Source organism: Vulpes lagopus, chromosome 10 (assembly GCF_018345385.1).
Source record: "Vulpes lagopus strain Blue_001 chromosome 10, ASM1834538v1, whole genome shotgun sequence".
NCBI lineage: Eukaryota > Metazoa > Chordata > Mammalia > Carnivora > Canidae > Vulpes > Vulpes lagopus.
The window spans coordinates 71224126-71244259 of NC_054833.1; the positions used below are offsets into that span (position 1 = coordinate 71224126).

At 38.5% G+C, this 20134-nt stretch overlaps 1 protein-coding gene across 1 annotated transcript in view; it reads right to left on the bottom strand.

Moving 5' to 3' along the window:
* Positions 1-17651, bottom strand: part of LEPR (leptin receptor) — a 132448-nt gene extending 114797 nt beyond the window's left edge. Inside the window, exon 1 of the mRNA XM_041770513.1 lies at positions 17596-17651. The gene's annotated coding sequence lies outside the window, so the exon portion shown is untranslated. The remainder of the gene's footprint in view (positions 1-17595) is intronic.
* Between the last annotated feature and the right edge of the window lie 2483 nt (positions 17652-20134).

Sequence of the window (20134 nt, forward strand, 5' to 3'; positions counted from 1 at the left end):
GTTGACCTTGGTAAACACAGAATAGAAAGGAGCACAAAAAGTAGATTACAATTGACATGAAATTGAATTTACAAATTATCTAGCTATACTTTTGGAAACAGCCATAAACGGTGTTCTTAGCTAAGCTATTCAGGATTCTAAGCAAACTATATGCTTCAACGAATGAATAGCTTATGTCGTCCTCCTCCTCCGTATTTCTCAACAGAAAATACAAAAAGAAAGAAAAGCTAATTAAATAGAAATGCTGCCCTATAGCTCATCTCACAATTTTAGAAGCAATCCATTTACCTTAACTACTCCTACAGATAACTTCTAAAAGGCAACGATACAGGTTAAACGAAACTCAATGTTCCCAGCTCATAATGTTTCCATCTCTGCCCAGATGGATAGTAAAATAAGCAAGATGATCTGCATACTTCCTACCATAATATCCAGCTTTTTGCTAAAAAGGATGTTTGCTTTTTACACCGGAGATCTCCTGAGGTCCCCCGGGCAGTGGATCACAGGAGAAAGTGGCTCTCTCCTAGCAGAGACAACGTTAGAGAGCGAATCACACTGATAAACCTGACCACATTTCTCTCTGAAATCTTAACTAAAGCATAGGTAAAGGTAATGTTTGGCTACTTAATAGTAACTTAGTGGGATATTCACTAAGAATTTTCATTTCTTGCTTCAAAGTAATATGAGCTTTTGAGATTCTTCTGAAGTTTTACAAACGAATAACAAATAGACACAAACCTGTTAGCTGGAAAAGGAGCTTCTTAAGATTTTCTGGACCCAGCTGACATAATCTGAATATTGAGGGAAATAACTGCCTCTACCATAAGGAGAATTTTTTTTTAAGATTTTATTCATTTATTCATGAGACAGACAGAGAGAGAGAGAGAGAGAGAGAGAGAGAGAGGTAGAGACACAGGCAGAGGGAGAAGCAGGCTCCATGCAGGGAGCCCAACGTGGGACTCCATCCCCATCCCCGGGCTCCATCCCGGGCTTCCAGGACCACGCCCTGGGCTGAAGGCGGCGCTAAACTGCTGAGCCATCTGGGTTGCCCCCATAAGGAGAATTTAAGTACATCACAAACATCAACCACTTCACATCTGACAAGCAGCAGCAAATTTTCAAGGCCAGGCTGATCTCTGTGCCAGCAACAAGCACTTATTTTAGGTAAGAATATGGAAGCACATTATACAACCATATGTATGATGGTATGTTGCTCAGCCAACAGTTTTTATCTTAGAGTCATAACTTTGTGGTCACTTGGCCTATTTAACCACCTGCTTTCCAAATAGCATTCTACCTATTATTAAAAATGGAAGGGCACCTGACTCCTCAGGCTCCCCTGCAAGTTTGACCCAGTGTTCCATGAATTTGATGGATTATTTACACCTCTGGGATTAACTCTCTGCTCAAAGTCCTCATTTCTACTTCTCCGTTTAAGTCTCAGAAACTCAGGAAAGAGGTTGGAAGATAGTTCCACCAGTCATCCAAGGGGGCAGAGATCAAAACACAAACATTTCAGCCATTAAGGGCATGGCTGTCGGCTAGTCAGAACTTTCTCTTAGGTTCAAGTATTAAACATACACAGGATAGGCCATTTCCCACAAAATGTCTAAGACGGGATGAAAAACTATTCTGGGGTCTAAAAACAGTGTTCATTGTGAAGAACTGCCATTTCTCAGATCTCTTTCCTCGAAATACCATTCTTGCCACAGCCCAGATTGAAATTCCTAGGACTGAAAGGGGGAAAGTTGAGAAAACCCATGGTACATTAGGGAAAACAGAAATTCTCCACCAAGAAAACAGAAATTTAAGAAGCACAAGGGAGTTGGTTCTCACAGAAGAACAAATCTGGGATAGTGCTCATAAGAATATTCACATTATCCCCAGGGCAGGTCTGTAAATAAGTTGTGTTACCACTGACAAATGTTGAAGATTTTTCAAACTAACATCGGAATTCCCAGAAAACGTATTATGCTCTTAGGAAATGTTTCTCTCAGTTCTCTGTCTTGCACGTTGTTTTCTATATCTCTGTCTGGGGTCACGGACAACAGAGTCTCACAGAAATACAAAGAACAATAAAAGCTACCAGTTATTGAATACTCACCATGTACCAGGCACTACACCACGTATTCCATAGACATGCGAGTATTTTAACCTTCACCGCAATTCCTAAAATTTGGTAGTATTCATTTTATTTTAGATATAAACAAACTGAGGTATGAAGAAATTAAGAGAACAGAGGAAAAGTTGTATGGCTAAGAGATAGAGGCAGGATTCAAATGCCTTAGTTGATCACCATTCTGCTTTTATTGCTAAAGAAAATGGAAGATGGGGGTGCCTGGGTGGCTCAGTTAGTTAAACATCTGCCTTTGGCTCAGGTCATGATCCCAGGGTCCTGGGATCCAGCCCTGTGTCAGGCTCCCTGCTCAATGAGGAGTCTGCTTCTCCCTCTCCTTCTGCCCCTTCCCATGAACTTGTTCTCTGTCTCTCTCTCTCTTTCACTCAAATAAATAAAATCTTAAAAGAAAAGAAAAGAAAAGAAAAGAAAAGAAAAGAAAAGAAAAGAAAAGAAAAAAAGAAAAGAAAAGAAAAAAAGAAAGAAAAAGGAGGACAGACCAAGTGATAAACTTGGCTACTACACTGGCATTTTGACTATAATAATTAGAGAGAAAAAGTCCCCAAGTACATCTGCTGGTCTATAAATGTAACCAATTTCATTTATTTAAATATCATTGACTCTTCCTCACTGTTGGATTCTGGTAGAAACCTTATTCAGTTTTTCCCTAGCTATGTATATATATTTAGATAGAAGCTTATGTGAAATATGTATGTATTGAACACACATAACACCCCAGTTACACAATATTTATTTACTACATCTTCAACAACCCAGAATCTAAGAGGAAAACAGAAAATAAGCAAAATGTTCTCTTTGGAGGCAGCATAGATACAGTAAACATCATGTGCTTCCATCCCTGCACATGCCCACGCTAAGAGCTTAAGGACTTTTATTTTGCTGTTACTGCTCACAGCTCAGTATTTGGTAACCTGTTTGTTTTTCATTCCACTGCTGATAAGAGGTAGATAGAAAGGGAGGATTATGAGAGGCAGCAGTCATTGTCAGCAGCAAAAAGTGACAACTGACATGCAAATAACTAAACAATAGAAAGTATATTCACATATAGTAGTTGCTTAATGTACTGTTGTAGCATGAATGGGTGCATGAACAAATGTTCCCCAAAACCTAAATTACACAATCAGTTTGACAGCAGTTCATGGGAAAAGACCTGGGCATTCTAGTTATCTGAATGCAAAATGTGGGTCAAGAATTAATCTTATAGGGGCACCTGGTGTCTCAGTCAGTTAGGCTTCTGCCTTTGGCTCAGGTTATGATCCCTGGGTCCTGGGATCAAGTCCTACATCGGGCTCTCTGCTCAGCTGGGAGCCTGCTTCTCCCTCTCCCTCTGCCTGCCACTCCCCCTGTTCGTGCTCTCACTCTCTCTCTCTCAAATAAATAAATAAAATATATTTTTAAAAAAAGAATTAGTGTTATACTAGGTTGAATAAACTGTTCTATGCAATGTGAGTATGCATTTGTGTGCGTGTGTCCGTGTATTAGAATGGGACAGGAATTATCATAAAGATTCAGAGATCGCCACAAAAAAAAAAAAAAAAAAAAAAAAAAAGATCCAGAGATCTCACAAAATGAAGGCAGCTGCCCCCAGAGTAAATTGGAGCCAGGTGCTGGGAAGCCATGTGGTTCACTTGCAGCCATGGGGTGTGTCTCTCTCTGTGGATCTGCACTATTTCTCTTACTTCCACTCCATAAGGCTATGACTAGTCACATCTCCACATTCAGCCTCAATTCTGGGCCTTTCAGCTTCTCTCCCTTCTCTCAGACAGGGCTTCCACACTCCAGGAGAGGTATCTAATTGGCCCAGTTAAAGTCATATATTCACCTTTATTCCAACCAGTTGTGGCCAACCATGGTACAGTCAAACATAATACTGTAATCACCTAAAGAAGTCCCTAAGCATTTATTCATTCAACCACTCATTTATGTATTTATACATGATATGTAGGTCCCCAACCACATGGAGCTCACATTCGAGAAGAGTTAATGGTCACATTTCTGGTTTTCCATTCAAAGAAACACAATGTTGCAGTCACTTTATGAAAGATGTTAAGGAACTAGACCATGTTCATGAATGGATCACTAAGTCAATGAGAAATCTGGAAGCCCTGTCTCATGAAGAATTGTTCAAGACTCTGAAGTTGCTAGCGTAGAAAAGAGAAAACTCATTAAGTCATTCATCAAGACATTTCATGAATACCTTATTTATTTCCCACAGTGTTCTAGATGCTGTGATTGTAATGGAGCACTAAATGAGACCCAATTTTCTCACATAGGAAACCTGCCTTACAAAGGAAACCTGATTACTGTCTTCAAATTTTAACAATTTGTCATGTATAAAATATACACTTATTCTATGCTGCTCTAAAAGGCAGAATTCATCAGAGAATGAAAGTTAAAGACCTGAAGATAGAAGAATGTGCTATTTAACCACTGGTGGGGTCCAGAAATAAAAACTCCCAGGAAAATACGTCTCCCTGCCCAACTACAGCAAGTGGGCTAACTATCAGGAATATTGCCAGTGATTCTGACAGAGAAGAAAAGGTGGAACAAGGTATTTGCTAAAGCCCTTTATAAGTCTAAGACTCCAAAATGGGGCTTCAGAGAACAGAGTTCAGAAACATAATATCATATCTGAACCTCCAGTTTAGCCCAGAAAGAGGGTTTCCCAATAGGCTTCATTATGTTATTCTCTACCCTCATTCTTCTCAGATGCACTCTCTGTACAAATGGCATTGCAGAAATGTTCAGAGACCCACAGCAGCTCCAAAAGAACATTTTTATCAGTAATGTTGTAGGCCAACTGTACAAATTGGTAATAGAGGCACTACAGGATCTATTGTTACTAAACTGTTTTTAGAACAATACTGAAAAATAACACAACTTCTAACCAGAAAGGGAAATAAATAGGTTAGCCTCCATGTGTGTCTGCATGTGATGGCAATAAAGGATTTATGTGACCTTGAAGATCATCTGTATCTACCCTAAGATAGGCTTTCTGTGGTAACAGTGAGAGACAATGCAGCTGAATTCTGCATGCAGACTTCAGAGCCCACGAGATGTGGGTTTGAGTCCCAGCTCCCTTGTCTCTATCTATGCCTGTTTCCTCATTTGTAAAATGAATATAATCACAACACATATGATTAAAAGAGATAATCGTACTCAAGAGGCACTTAGCCCAATGCAGTGAGCACTCAACATACACTAGCTATAATATTTACATAACAATGAACCTGTACTGATTATCCTTTTATGTGCCAGGCAACCTGCTGAGGACTTCACATGTGTTTTTTATTACTCTGCCTGTTGTATAGATAAGGAAATTAAGACTTAGGGAAGTTAAGCAAATCATTTATAGTCAATAGTCAGTGAGTGATAGGACTGGAAAAACTCTTGATTAAAACTACAAGAGGTTAAGCGTCTGCCTTCAGCTCAGGTCACGATCCTGGGGTCCTGGGATTGAGTCCTCCATTGGACTCCCTGCGAAGAACCTACTTCTCCCTCTGCCTATATCTCTGCCCTTCTCTCTGGGTCTCTCGTGAATGAATAAATAAAGTCTTTTGAAAATAAATAAATAAATAAATAAATAAATAAATAAATAAATAAATAAAAATAATAAAATTACAAGAGTTTAAACCCAAGTAGTTTTAAATCGAATCTTAAACCAAGTAGTTCTACCTACTGAATATAGCTCTACTTCAACTATGTTCTCTCTGAGGCATCTTAAGTGTCAGGCTTCTGTCTGAAATGGTTATCTCATTATGTTTTTAATTTGCATTTCCAAAATTGTTAATGAATCTGAGTGTATTTTCATGGTTTTGGCCTTCTCTTATTGATTTGTACAAATACTGTATATTCTGAATACCAATTATGTAATCATTTGCCAGATACACACAGTATCTATATATCTATTTATCTATCTATCATCTATCTAACTTTCTCCAAGTCTTTTCCTTTCTGCTGTCTCTATGGTGTCTCCTGATGAACGAAAGCTCTTAATTAATGCAATTACATTCATCAATCTTGGTGGTTTATGCTCTTTAGATCTTGTCCAAATAACATTTTCCTACTCCAAGTCACAGATATTTCCTCATACTTTCTCCTAAAAGTTTTATTTGGCTTTGCCTTCCACATTTACATTTTCACTCAATATGGAATGGATATTTATGTTCACTGTGAAGTACAGACACAATTCCATTTTTTTTCAATAATTTCAACACATTTGTTGACCATTCCATTTTTCCATGAGTTTCTGGTATATATCTAATTTGTTATGTTCCATTGGTCTCTTGGTCTCATAGTTCTTGCACCAATAACCCATTTCTTATTTAATACAACATTATAATAAGATTTGCGTCTTCTTTTTCAGAACTATTTTGGTCATTCTTGGTCCCTCAATGATACATATAAATTTTAAAACCAGCTTTCAAGCTTTGTTGTGTCAAGCTCTCAAGGATAACACAAATCATTTTTAGATTTTTATTTTAATACCATTGAATATATTGTTCCATTTGAGTAGACATCCAAGATAGTTTACTTATTATCTGCTATTAATTCTGGTATTTGTAACCTCTATTAATAAATTTTATAATTTTCTCCATAAAGATTTTTTAATGTTATATTTCAGTAGTGTGTTTGTGCATGTATGTGTGTGTTATGCGTTTAAAATTTCTACTGAAAATAGAATTGTACCTTTTTATTTCAACTATTTTCTTTTTTTAAATATTTATTTGTTTGTTTGTTTGTTTGCTTGCTTATTTATTTGAGAGAAAGAAAGCACGAACAGAAGAGGAGGCACAGAGGGGAAGGGACAAGCAGACTGCACACTGAGTATGCTGAGCCTAATGTGGGGCTCAATCTCAGGACCCTGAGATCATGACCTGAGCCAAAACCAAGAGTCAGATGCTTAACCAACTGAGCCATCCAGAAGCTTCTATTTCAACTATTTTCTAAGTTTTTGTTGCTGTTCCATAGAAAAACAATGGATTTTTGTATATTAAATTTTATGCAACAACATATCTAAACTTTTTCATCAATTTTAGTAACGTATGTCTAGATTGTGTAGGTATTCTACATAAATAATCATATAAATTCCTTATAACTATAATTTTCTCTCTGTAATTTTGACACTATTTTTTCTCTTGTTAGTTTTAACACCTGAAAGATCATGTGTTAAAGTTATACCATTAAGTATAGCTTACTTTAAGTTTTGGGGAGATATCTTTTCGGGGTTTTTTTGGTTTTTTTGTTTGTTTGTTTTTAATTTTGGTTAAGTCTCTTAAAACAGAGGACTGAGTGGAGTATTCTGGCTGAGTGTTTCTGGAGTTCTTGTTCTTACTTTTTTTTTTTTAAGATTTTATTTATTTATTCATGAGAGAGAGAGAGAGAGAGGCAGAGACACAGGCAGAGGGAGAAGCAGGCTCCATGCAGGGAGCCCGATGTGGGACTACATCCCAGGTCTCCAGGATCACACCCTGGGCTGAAGGTGGTGCTAAACCACTGAAATTCACTTTATCCCTAGTTTTATATAAGGTTTTCTCCTCAATCATGAACAGACATTGAGGGGGCACCTGGCTGGCTCAGTATGCAACTCTTGACCTCAGTCAGGATCATGAGTTCAAGTCCCATGTTGGGCACAGAGATTACTTTAAAAAATAAAAACAGCGTATGAATAGATATTGAATTTTATCAAATTCTTACATACATTGAGATGATAAATCTTTTATCTTTTCTAATCTGTTGCCAATTTTATTAACAGACTTTTCCAAAGTTAAAGTATGTTTATATTCTGAAATATATTGAACTTGATCAAGATGTATTAGGGTCTTATTTACACTGCTGGGTTTTTTTTTGAAGTGTGCTGTTTGGCATTTTTGTACCTATGTTTTAAACATGAAGCCTATCATTTCTTTACACTTATTCTACCTACTTTCTGAATGAAATAAGTTGGTCAATTGTTTCTTAGCTTTTTCTTTCCAGAAAGGGATTTTCTGTTTCTTGGAAAATTAATTTGTTTGAGCTCACCTGTAAAACCAACAGGGTTTTAATTCATTGATGGGTGGGAAAGTAAAAGAAGAAGGTTGACAACCATACTGTTATTGATGTATTTAATTTTCTATTTTACCTTAGGCCAGTAGTACACCACCCCGCCACCACCCCACTGCAATCCACTTTTCTAGGCTATTATGGGCTTAACTGTGTTCCCAGAAAATTCTTATGCTGATTCTCTAACACCCAGTACCTCAGAATGTGACTCTATTGGGAGAAAGAGCCTTCAAAGAGGTGATTAAATTAAAATGAGGCCGTAGGGTAGGCCCTAATCCAATCTGACTGGTGTCCCTATATAAAGAAGTTTGGACTCACAGAGAAATTTAACAGCAAGCATCCCCTCACACAGAGAAAACACGATGTGAGGACACAGGGAGAAGGCAGGCATCTGTAAGCCAAAGACAGAAGTCAGGAGAAACCAAACTGGTGAACTTTGATGTTAGATTTCAATCATCCACAATCGTGAGGAAATGAATTTCTGTCCTTTTAGTCACCCAATCAGTGGTATTTTGTTATAGCAGCCCTAGCAAACGAGTATGCAGATTTACACATTTATCAAAATATAAGCTGGTTGTTCAAAATATTTTTTTCTCTCTCCCTTTTTATTGTGTATTTTGTCTACTCATCTCTTTGATTTTCTTCTTATCAGACTTGATAGAGGTTCTGTCTTCTGAAGGGTAAACCAGACCCCCTGGTTCAGATCGTGGCTCCGCAATAACTAGTTGTATAACTGTTGACAGGCTATAACTTCTCTCCGCTTCATTTTCCTCTTTTGTAAAATGGAGATAATTACACTACCCTCGTTGTAGGGTTGTTACGGAGATTAGATGAGTGAACATAAATAAATCATTTAAAACAGTGCTAGTCAGTGCTAAATATTAGCTCTTTTGTTAATATTGTTATGGTTGTTATTAGTCAAAGCATCATATTTGGGTATTGCCAATTTTCTCTATCGTTTTTCTGTTTTGTATTATTTTTACATGATATTCTTTCCTGTTTTTTGTTGGTTGGTGGCTTTTTTTTTCTTCTGTTAGCTCACTCTTCTTTTTCCAGGTGAAGTTAAGATGTTTGCTAATTTATTTCTCAGTATTGCTATTTTCTATTCAGAAAACCTACTCAAATTGATAAATTTCCTCTGCTTTGGCTACTTCCCGCAAAGTTTGATAAAAAATGCTTTCAGTATCTTTTTTAAAAATTTTATTTAATTTATTCATGAGAGACACAGAGAGAGAGGCAGAGACATAGACAAAGGGAGAGGGAGAGGCAGGCTCCTCACAGGGAGCCTGATGTGGAACTCGATCCCGGGACTGGGATCATGCACCCTGAGCCGAAGGCAGATGCTCAACCGCTGAGCCACCCAGGCATCCCAAATGTTTTCATTATCATTCACTTGTAGGTATTTTGTCATTTCCTTTTAAACTGCCATTTGTTACAAGGCTAACTTGGCACCAATATTCTTTTTTAAGTTTGTTTCCAGAAGTGTGGGGTCTTTTATCCTACTTCCATTATATCTTGGCTTTATTGCAGCCTCTCTTTAACACATCTGTCTCCATCCAGTTCAGTGCGCTGAGGGCCTTCTGCCCCTCGGGCACAGATGCCATATCTTCTTGTCCTTTTCTGAGGATGAAACTCTTTCTTAAATATCCTTTTGGATCCCAGAGCTGCTTGTTTTGAAATGTGTACTCTTCCCAAGTCTGCTCCATATTGCTTCTTTTCTTTGTTGCACAGTATTTTTTTCCACCCAAGGGACCATTTCAATTTACTTTTTCTTCTTTACTTCTTCTTGAACAAGGCAAAACCCAGTCAAGCTCCAGGTTCCAAAAGGTAGGGTACATGGATTTCCCCTTGGTCCTACCTGTTGTCCACTGCTGTGGATGTTGACTACTTTTCTCACATCTGTGACTGATGGGCAGACTCACTGGCACTGCTCTCATTCCAAAATCTAGCTTCTAGTCAACTTCCCTCTGTCTGGCCTGCCTCCACTCTACATGGTTAACATATTCCACTCACACAACTCCACAATTCTGCTCACCTGAGATTTTTGTCTTGCTTTGCTTTGTTTTGAGTCATCTGAACTGATTAAGTACCCACTAAGACCAAGTTTCTTCCTTTCAACTCAAACCTTCAGAGCAGTATTCCTGGGAATGCAGTGAATACTGCTAATTCTTATTTCTCCCCAGTTGTTTCAGGGGATTTGTAGTTTAGTGCCTATTTGGCATGAGAAGATGATGCTTGAGTTTGCTGGTGGATACAGGGAAGATTGAGAAACATGTCTTAAAACCCATTTTCTGTTTGAGTGAATGAGGGCATTCAGTATTGCCCTACTTCTGGAACAAGAACTGGTATATGCCAGATGTGGCTTTGAAAATTATTTTGATGTGTCCTGTCTCTGTCACTTCTTTGCAGGTAACCCTGGGGGCAAGTTTATTAGCTGTTCTGTGCTCCAATGTCCTCCTATAGACATAGGATATCTACCTCATTGGATCATTATGACACATAAAAGAAACAATCCACATAAGGTACTTAGAACCATGCATGGCTGTAATAAGTGCTTCACCAGTGGTAGGTGTTATCATTATCACTATTATTATTTAATAACATAGTTGTTCTTGTGAAATGTGTCCTGTTCTGAGAGCTGTGAGATGTAGGTACATTTCTATCTCTTCTGGCTGAATAATTTTGAGCTTTCCTTTCCTCTCTGTGCCTTAACTTTCTCATTTGTAAAATTGTAGTGTTCGGATACATAATCTTCAAAATCCTTCCTGCTCTGACATACTGAGATTCTGTGGAACCTACAGCAATGCAGCTTCCTGCATCTCCTGGGAACAGAGCTCTTTTATCCAAAGTTGTTTATATTAAACAAACATAGATCTTTAAATCCCACAAAGTAGAACTGGGCCTGGGACAAGAACCTAACACAAAGTTCTATTTGTCCTCAGGCAGCTCAGATCAAATATGTTTTTGCAGTGCATTCTTTTTTCCCTCTTTCTTGCTTCCTCCCTGAGTTTCTTCCCCTCTGTCTTAACTTGTGGTGCTAAAACAAAATACAACAGCCTGAGCGGCTTACGAACAACAGGTACTTATTTTTCACAGTTCTGGAGGCTGGAAGTACATACAAGATCAGGTGCTAGCACAGTTGAGTTCCCATGAGGGCCCCCTTCTGGATTACAAATTGCCCACTGCTTATGTCCTCACATGGTGGAGAGCAGAGAGAGAACACAGGCTCTCTTGTAAGGGCACAATCCCACTCATCAGAGTCCCACCCTGGTGACTGCACCTAATCCTCATTACTTCTGAAAGACCCTACCTCACAATACCTTCACATTGGGGGCAAAGACAACATATAAATGGGGGGGGGGGCAGCCATATAAACATTCAGGCCCTAACACCCTTCTTTCAAATCACTAGGCTCTTTCTTACCAACACACTATTCTTCTCCATACATTAATAATTTCTTCTACCAGGAGGAGGCTTTATCTTTTTTTTTTTAATTTAAATTCAATTAGCCAACATATAGTACATACTTAGTTTGAGAGGCTTTATCTTCTATATTTCCTAAGTCAGGACCACGATGGTAGAATTTTTTTTTTTTAACCAGGTTTGTGCAGAAACTCATCATGAGAACTCTCAGTCAGACTACCAGACACTTTAAGTTGTTCTAGAGCCAAGAGTCAAAGAAAGGTCTGTATGGTCTAGAGCGAGTACATTTGACAATTGATCAATTGCACACTTGAGAAAAGCATTTACCAAAATGTATTGAGTGAAAATCCAGTTTCATGAAGTATAAAAGGGTTTTGTAAAGTATAGGTAAAAATTACTATGGTCACATAAATTTGGTTATCACTATGCTAAGCAAAACCAGACAACTTTATTTACAATAGGAGTTCTTACAACCTTTAATATGTCATTATATACTGGGAACATCTAAGAAATTTCTAAGCTCTTTAAAGCATGTTCCTATTTTTTTTTAAAGATGTCTGAGAAAGTTTGGATTAGTGTTTAGCAAATATTCACCTCTTCTGCCTCCGCTGTCAATGAAGTATCCTTCCCAACGTCATTGACATTGGGGTTGGACATGTGACTTGCTCTGGTCAATGGAACATTAGAGGCCTTGGATGTTCTGGTGCAGATCGGTTTCTCTCTCTCACTTCTGCATCTTCTGGGAGAACCTGTCTTGGTTAGCCACTTGTACTAGACTGATGGCAGATACATAGAGAAGATCTGAACCCAACCAGTAGCTTGGAAACAAGCCATGGTGACCAGAACTTTGATGCTGAGTATGCAGTGGAGCCAAGCCTAGACCAGCTGAACTGTGATTGAACTGAAGACATTGAGCATGATAATAAATGTATATGGGGGATAAGCCACTGAGATATTGAGGCTAGCCATCATCAAAAGCTGACTAAACATGTCACTGATGTAATATGCCATGCAAAACAATTTGGGAAAATAAGCTCCAGAGTCTTTCAGAATCCCTCTTTCTACCAACCTACCATCATTCTCCAGCATTTAAGAAAATTAATGCAGCTTTTTCAATTGAATAAACATTACAATTTTCATTGTGATTCACATATCTATAGTTCCACATAACAAAGCTTGGGAATTAGGATGAGCAGGCCCATTTCCCAACTAAGTAGGGGACTAGCAGGCTAGTCTCTGATGGGCAGATCAGATCTGGGGTCATGGCCCTGGTGCTCTCCCCCTACACTTTGTTGCCCCTCTTACTTCTTATAAAAAGCCCTTCATGTTCAGGGTGCCTGGGTGGCTCAGTCGTTAAGCATCTGCCTTCAGCTCAGGTCATGATCTCAGGGTCTTGGGATGGAGCCTTGCAATGGGTTCCCCATTCAGCAGGGAGTCTGCTTGTCCCTCTCCCACTCCCTCTGTCCCCTGCTTGTGCTGTCTCTCTCTCTCTCTCTCTCTCTCTCAGATAAATAAATAAAATCTTAAAAACAAACAAACAAACAAAAAAAAGTCCTTCATGCTCTTGGATGTACTTAGTTCCAGCTTTCTATTTTCAGATATACTTTCTGATTTGGAAATTCTATAATTAAAAAATGACCTCAAAACAATCTCCAGTTGAATAATATGAGTGTAGATTGCATATTTTGAACATTAATAATACCAAGAAACCTTCCATTTATGTAGTTGCACAAAATTGTCATCCAATGTCTTCTACCCAAAATGGCCCAAGTAACTTTAAAAGCTACTCTAAAGTATAGAGAGCCATGGGAAATGACTAAACAGCACTGAAAGCAGTACTCTGCTCATAAAAAGTTCAAAAATTAGGCAATCTGGATGGTAGAAATATGCGAACCAAAGGAACCAGAACATTGTCCTGAACAAGTCTCAAAATTTGTAGTGTATACAAGTTAGGTGCTCAAGGCCTGAAACCAATAGCTGCACAGGTACATGTTTTGAAAAATCTTCCTGTTGAACCTGTTTTAGGGCAGGTGGTACCTTCAGCATAGCATCTCCCTTTGTGTATGGCATGTGCTATTGGCCTAGCAGTCCCAGGAACCACACTTTGTTCTTGTGTTGTAAGGCTCCTGACTCTCAGCACCATCTACAAAGAGCCTTGGAAGCATTCGATTGGTGCCTCAAAGTCCTACCCACCAAAAATATTTCTCTGACACAGTCAACATTTCTGTAGGAGTGGAAACAGTATGGCATTTCTGGAGGGCATTTTGCCAATTTCATTCATTCATTTTCCACATCCTCTCTGTGCCAGGCACTCTTCTAGGGCTGTAGATACTGTAGTAAAAAAAAGCAGATAAAACTTTCTGCTCTTTTGGAGCTGACATTCTAGGGGGTGTGAGGCAAAGGAAGATAGGTTACTCTGGGGGAGAAAAATAAATGAATTAAAATATCAATAAGTAGAAGGTCAGAAATTCTACAGAGAAAAGTTAAGCATAATAGGGAAGGAAATGGACCTAAGTTATAGTTTTAAATAAGGTGGTCAGGGAAGTTCTCAATGATAAGGCCATGTTTAACTCCATATAATGTTTACAATTTTAGAGCTACAAAATAGACCAAATGGAAATACACAAAGTGCTATTTGTGATTATCTTAAGAAGGTAGGATTTTGGGATCATTATTTGTGCTGTGTTCCAAATGTGCGTGCTTGTGTATTTTTAATTAACTGGAATTTTTGAGAAGGATGTACTTAGGCATCTCTATTTAAAAAAAAAAAAATTCCCCCAGGCAATTCTGATGCATAACAGGTATAAAATTGTTTCCTTCCCACTTTATATTTTAGATCCCAATAATCTGAACATACCAAATTCAGTATTTCAAGTGATAAATCTTCCAAAAATCCCATCAGTTAGATTACTAAGGCTTCATACATAAATACTTCAGAGGGCATTATGAGAAATACATAATGTAGTCCAAGTAAAGAAGTTAGAGTCCTGCACAGTAAATGTTTAGTTACCATCACTGTTATTATTGTGAGAGGCTTAGTGGAGATCAAGGTATCTGATCTGGATCTTGAAAAATGAATGGGATATGTGGGGAAAAGATAGGTAAAGGATGTGGTTAAAGGTCAGATATTAGATTTTCTAGGCAGGAGAAATACAAGGCCAGAGTCATGGGCAATGAGCATATTTCAAGCAAAGGCTCCTTTCATTCCGTACACATTCACTGGGCTATTTGACCATTAGCTCCACCTTGCTCACTGCTTTATCCCAGAACACAGCTGCAGATATTTGCTGAATGTTCACAGTATTTGGACCACGACTGAAGGTTTTCCATTTTAAATGTAACCTTGGGCCATTTTTATGACATCAGTCATCATTTTAACAAGGAGCTAACCAGAGCCATGCGGAGACAGACTTAAGCAAGATATACTCAAGCTTAACTAGAATGCAATCACTCTTGGGTGTGTACACAATCACAACTCATTTATCTGGTGTGGTTTGGAAATTCGAAAATTCTTTAGAATGAAAATGGCCATTTAATGCTAAGGTTTTAAAATTTCTTTTAACAGAGTTGGATGGAAATATTTTAAATGTTTTTTACAAATATCTGTGGCTTTTTAACTGCATATGGAACAAAATTGAGCCTTTTCTTTAATGAATCCGTGTTGGTTCTGGATCACAAACTGTGAGCAGCCTAAAAATGCTTTTGGCTAACTTAAGCTAAGTGATTTTTTTTGTTTGTTTTTGAGAGAGAGAGAGAGAGAGAGAGAGATTGAGAGAGAGAGCCTGAGCATGTGTTCGGTCAACCAGGGGAGCAGGGTTGGGGAGGGGCAGAGTGAGGGAGAGAGAGAATCTTAAGCAGGCCCCACTTCCAGCACAGAGTCTGGCTCGAGGGTTGATCTCATGACCCTGAGATCATGACCTGAGCTAAAAATCAAGAGTCAGATGCTTAATTGACTGAGCTACCCAGATGCCCCTAAGCTAAATATTTTACTGCAGTGTTTCAGAGTATTCCTCAAATTAAAGGAAAATTGGATAACCAATCTTGAGAAGGTCAGGGATCATGCAGTTCCAAGGGTCTGTGTGGAAGGGAAGAATAAAGTTTGGGACCCCAGGATCAAGCAGCCCCAACAGGTGTGAGTCACCTGGCTCAACATCCAAACTCCTGCCCAATAAGCAACTGATCTGCTCAGATCAGATGCTCAAACTTGTGCAGCAGCAGAGAGGGCACCTTGAGCGACGGCTCCTCTGAAACAGAGTACAACCCGGGAAAGGTAGTTTTCCAAAGGACAGTCACAGTGCTGCTTCCAAAAAAGAGCAGAAAGAAGGCTGCACACACCTGAAAACACAGAGATCCAACAGAGAAATCAATGATCATTTTGAATATCAGTGGTGGTACTAGATTATAATCCAGTGATGTTCTTGGAATCTCCTCAGCTGTTTAAGGCTGTTTTCCCCTGTCCTTAATGGTCTCAGATCTGTGTACTTCTCAAGTCTCTAATCTGTAGTTCTGTTGTCTCTCTCTCTGTCTCTCTCTCTCTCTCTTAAGATTTTATCTATTTATTTGAGAGAGAAAGAGAGAGAGCACAAGCTGGGGGAGAGGCAGCAGCAGAGGGAGAGGGAGAGGGAGAAATAGAAGCAGGCTCCCAGCTGAGCAGGGAGCCAGATGCGGGGCTCATCCTGGGATAAAGACCTGAGCCCAAAGCAGATGCTTAAACAACTGAGCCACCCAGACACCCCTCTCTTTTTCTTTTAAAATGATTATCTGTTTCTTGCTACCTTCAATTTGCCTACTTTGGTGCTTTCAATTTACCCACCTCACTATCCTCAATTTACCTACCTCTACTTGCCTATGGACTAGGAAATGAAGGAGCTGAGCCTGTCAGAGGTATGTGTGTCATGAAGCTTTAAATGAGTCTGGGTCTCTGAGCAAAATGCAGATGACAAACACACAGTCTTGGCGTCATCTATGCTGCCTTGCTGCTCTTGCCAACAGTTAGTTGTTTAGCTATTTTGGTAGTAACTAGATGAGGAATTTATCTGTAAATGGTATGCTGCCATTTTTTGAAGAACACAATGTTCTTTTATAATTATTTATTTCATCTTCTCCATGGCACTGGAAAGAAGGAAAGGGCAAATATTTGCTCAGGTTTATAAGTATAAAAACAGAGCCACAGAGAGCTTAAAGTGCACGGATGGAAAGGCTAGTGTGAACCCCAGGTGTCTGGTTTCTACTCTAGAAATCGGTTAATAGATTCTGCTATGTCAATATCAGGAGATCTATGGAATCATAGGTCAGAGGCAGCTTAAAACCCAAGGGATCACAGGGAATATAACAAGTGTATGATACAAAAGCGTGGGGAAAATCGCAGTGGAAGCAAGTAAATGGGAACCAACAGAACAGTAAGTTAACTACATGGGAACATAAACTTCACTATGTAATCACTTCAAGCAACAACTTGGATGAAATGCTGAAAATATGTTTACCAATTTTCAGGCAACACAAAACTAGAAGGCATTACTAAATCATCAAACGACAGAAACAAGATTCAAGCTGGAACTATTGGTTGAATCCATCCATGATGAAATTCAATATAGATTTTTTTAATGTTTTAAATTTATATCTAAGATTCAAATTTATAAACATGGTACAGGTGAAGCCTAACTTCATCCCCCAGAATGTGGGTTTACTGCAAATCAAGAAATGATAATATTTACTGTTCATTGAGCATAGCACTGAGCATCATGCTAAGTTTTTTACATGTATTAGATCAATTCTCATAACAATTCTAAAAAGTAGGCATCATCATCACCCCCTTGTTATAGGTGAGAAAACTAGTAATTCAGGAAGTAAAATGCCCAGAGTCTGACAGCTTGTCAGTGTTAAAGCCAGGAGTTAAATTTACCTAAACATATGTCTTAATTAATATGCTACTGTTACTGTTTAAGAATAAATGTCATTAATAAAAGACTCAAGGAAGTCTCTGCAATACTCACATCTCAACCAGAGTACTCTGTGCAGTTTTATATTCATCGATCTATAGCTTTCATAAAGATGCAGTCACAGTGTGTCCTGAGAGCAACGGAAAGCAGCATATGAAAAATCAATGAGGAAACTGAGTAGAATTTAAGAGATGCCTTCAAATACACAAACTTGAAACAAGAATTATGCATGATGTCGAGGAAGGGGCCTCGGCGTGGAATTCAGCCTAGACTGGATCCACCTCTCACCTGTGTGACCTTTTCTCCCCATCTGTAAAATGCTCATGGTGATCCTTCCTGCCACTAGTGCTGGGAGCACTAGAAACAAGGCATGGGAAGCCCCTTGGCACAGCACTGGTACAGAGACATGCTCAAGAGATAGTATTATTACTTCTCCTCATGGAAGTTAAGGAAAATGGACTTTACCCTGACATTAGGAAGAAACTTTTAAAATGGCCACAGTCAGAAAGAGAATTAACTGCCTCGGGGAAACAGTGAACTGAAGGCACATAGTAAATTTATATGTGTACTTTATGGAAATATTGCACTACATTAGATGTGTTTTTAGATTAAATGTTCTCTGAGGTCCCTTTAAAAGTGGAGATTCTGAATAAAAACATACGTGCTTTTTTCCAGCTACAAAATGTGCCAGCCAACCAACCAGCTGTAGGACCCATGCATTGACTTTTGGCAGGGTGTGAGAGTGTGTGGAGACATCTTCCTCATTCCCCGGTGGGCTCAAGGACACACCCCTTCCCAAAGTCTATCAAAGTAAAAGACTAATGGTAATCCCAGATTGGCAGGCACCCTTATATTGTTTTACATATATATAATGTATAGTCATAGCTAAATGATCCAGAAGAATAGAGTTAGTTGAACAGGATACAACAGAAAAGGAAAGAGTGCATGACTGCATGCTAACTTCTTTGGCCACAGCACCCTTCTCTCCTTCTCCCAATGACAGCCCCGTTAATGAATTACAGTAGCTGGTCTGAGTTGCTTCCTTTTACTACCTCATACTACCATGCCATTGGTGAATTGATTTTCTTCTTTTTTTTTTAATGAATGTTGGGTAGCACCTCAAATTTACATGGTATTTTGAAGACCTGAGTTGCCCTTTGTTTTACCTTTTGAACCAGATTTCACTGTAGCATATTTATTTACAAAGGCTGAAAAAAAGTTTTACTATGTTACTAAAGTCTGGAAGTTTATCTGAGATGATGAAAAAGTAATTATAAGCTGACCTCAAGCATTGGGAAAGTGTTTTGGGCATTCTGTTTACAAGCCAGAAAAATAAAATCCACCTCTTTGAAGTTTCCTTCCTCACACATTTCTGGCCAGTCTAAAGTAAAGTGATGAGATTTTCTAATATCATGGGATATTGAATTTCTATTTTGAACTTTAGAAATTTTTCACAAAATGAAATTTATTGAAGTCACAATATACTCTGTTTCACATGGAGCTCCTTCTGCTTGGAAATATCTTCTCTTCATTCTTGATGAGATAATTTTCTACTTATCCAAGGTCTCTGCTTAAAGGTATCACTTTCTCAGAGAGCCTTCCCTGTCTATCCTGCATTAAGTCTCTGTGTTCTCTTCCATTTTTCTTCTGCACCTCCTCAAAATTTGTAGTTATGTATTAAACCATAGATACCAGTTCTATCTTGCTTTCTATTGTGTCTCAACATTTAGGACAGTGTTTGGCATGTGGTGGGGGCTCAGTAAATATTTGTGCAATGAATGAGTATCTTCTAATTTTTTATGACATTGAATCAAAGAAAAATAACTCAGTGTCAAATCCTTACTATGGTGAGGCTTTAAAAGTTAAAAGTTGAACTCAGTCCCTCACTACTGTTTCTTTTTTTTTTTTTCAACTTTGGCTCATGTTTCTTATGTAAAAATTATGCCACCATAGAATTTTGCTTGTAGGTAGATCCTTTTGGAAAACATGATCTTCTGTTTGTTCATCAAAGACTTGGTCAAAGGTCTTTTGGAAAAACAGGTCAACCCAATCATTTTTTGACGGGCCACGTGGGCAAAAACATTCATGCGCAAAGGTCACAAGCAATGTAAACATTATAAAGACACCAGACTTGCCACAGTTTCATGACTGTGATCCCTAATACTCCCTAGGACTATAATGTTGTCAAGATGATGTTTTGGAGGAAAGGTAAAAATTGAGCTTAAAATGTGGGCATATGTAACTAATAGCGGTGGTTTCCAACTGGCTTGCCTCAAAGATTTGCTTTTTTGTTCTCCATTCCCTATCTTAAACCCCATTCTTACCATAGATCCATGAGAGCAGGGACCAAAACCACAGTGTTGTTCTTCCTACCCTTGGTGCCTGGTGTAAAAAAGGTGCTTAGTTAGCAATCATGGAGTAAATAATTGGATCTTACATTAAGTCTGAAGATATGAAGATATGTATGTAATATTTCTCTTTACACAGAGGTAAATTAAGGGTGATCGAAACAATAAATAAATAGAAACATTTATATGAGCAAAACAAGTTTGATTATTAAATAACTCTTTAATCCAGCATTACTTGATTAACA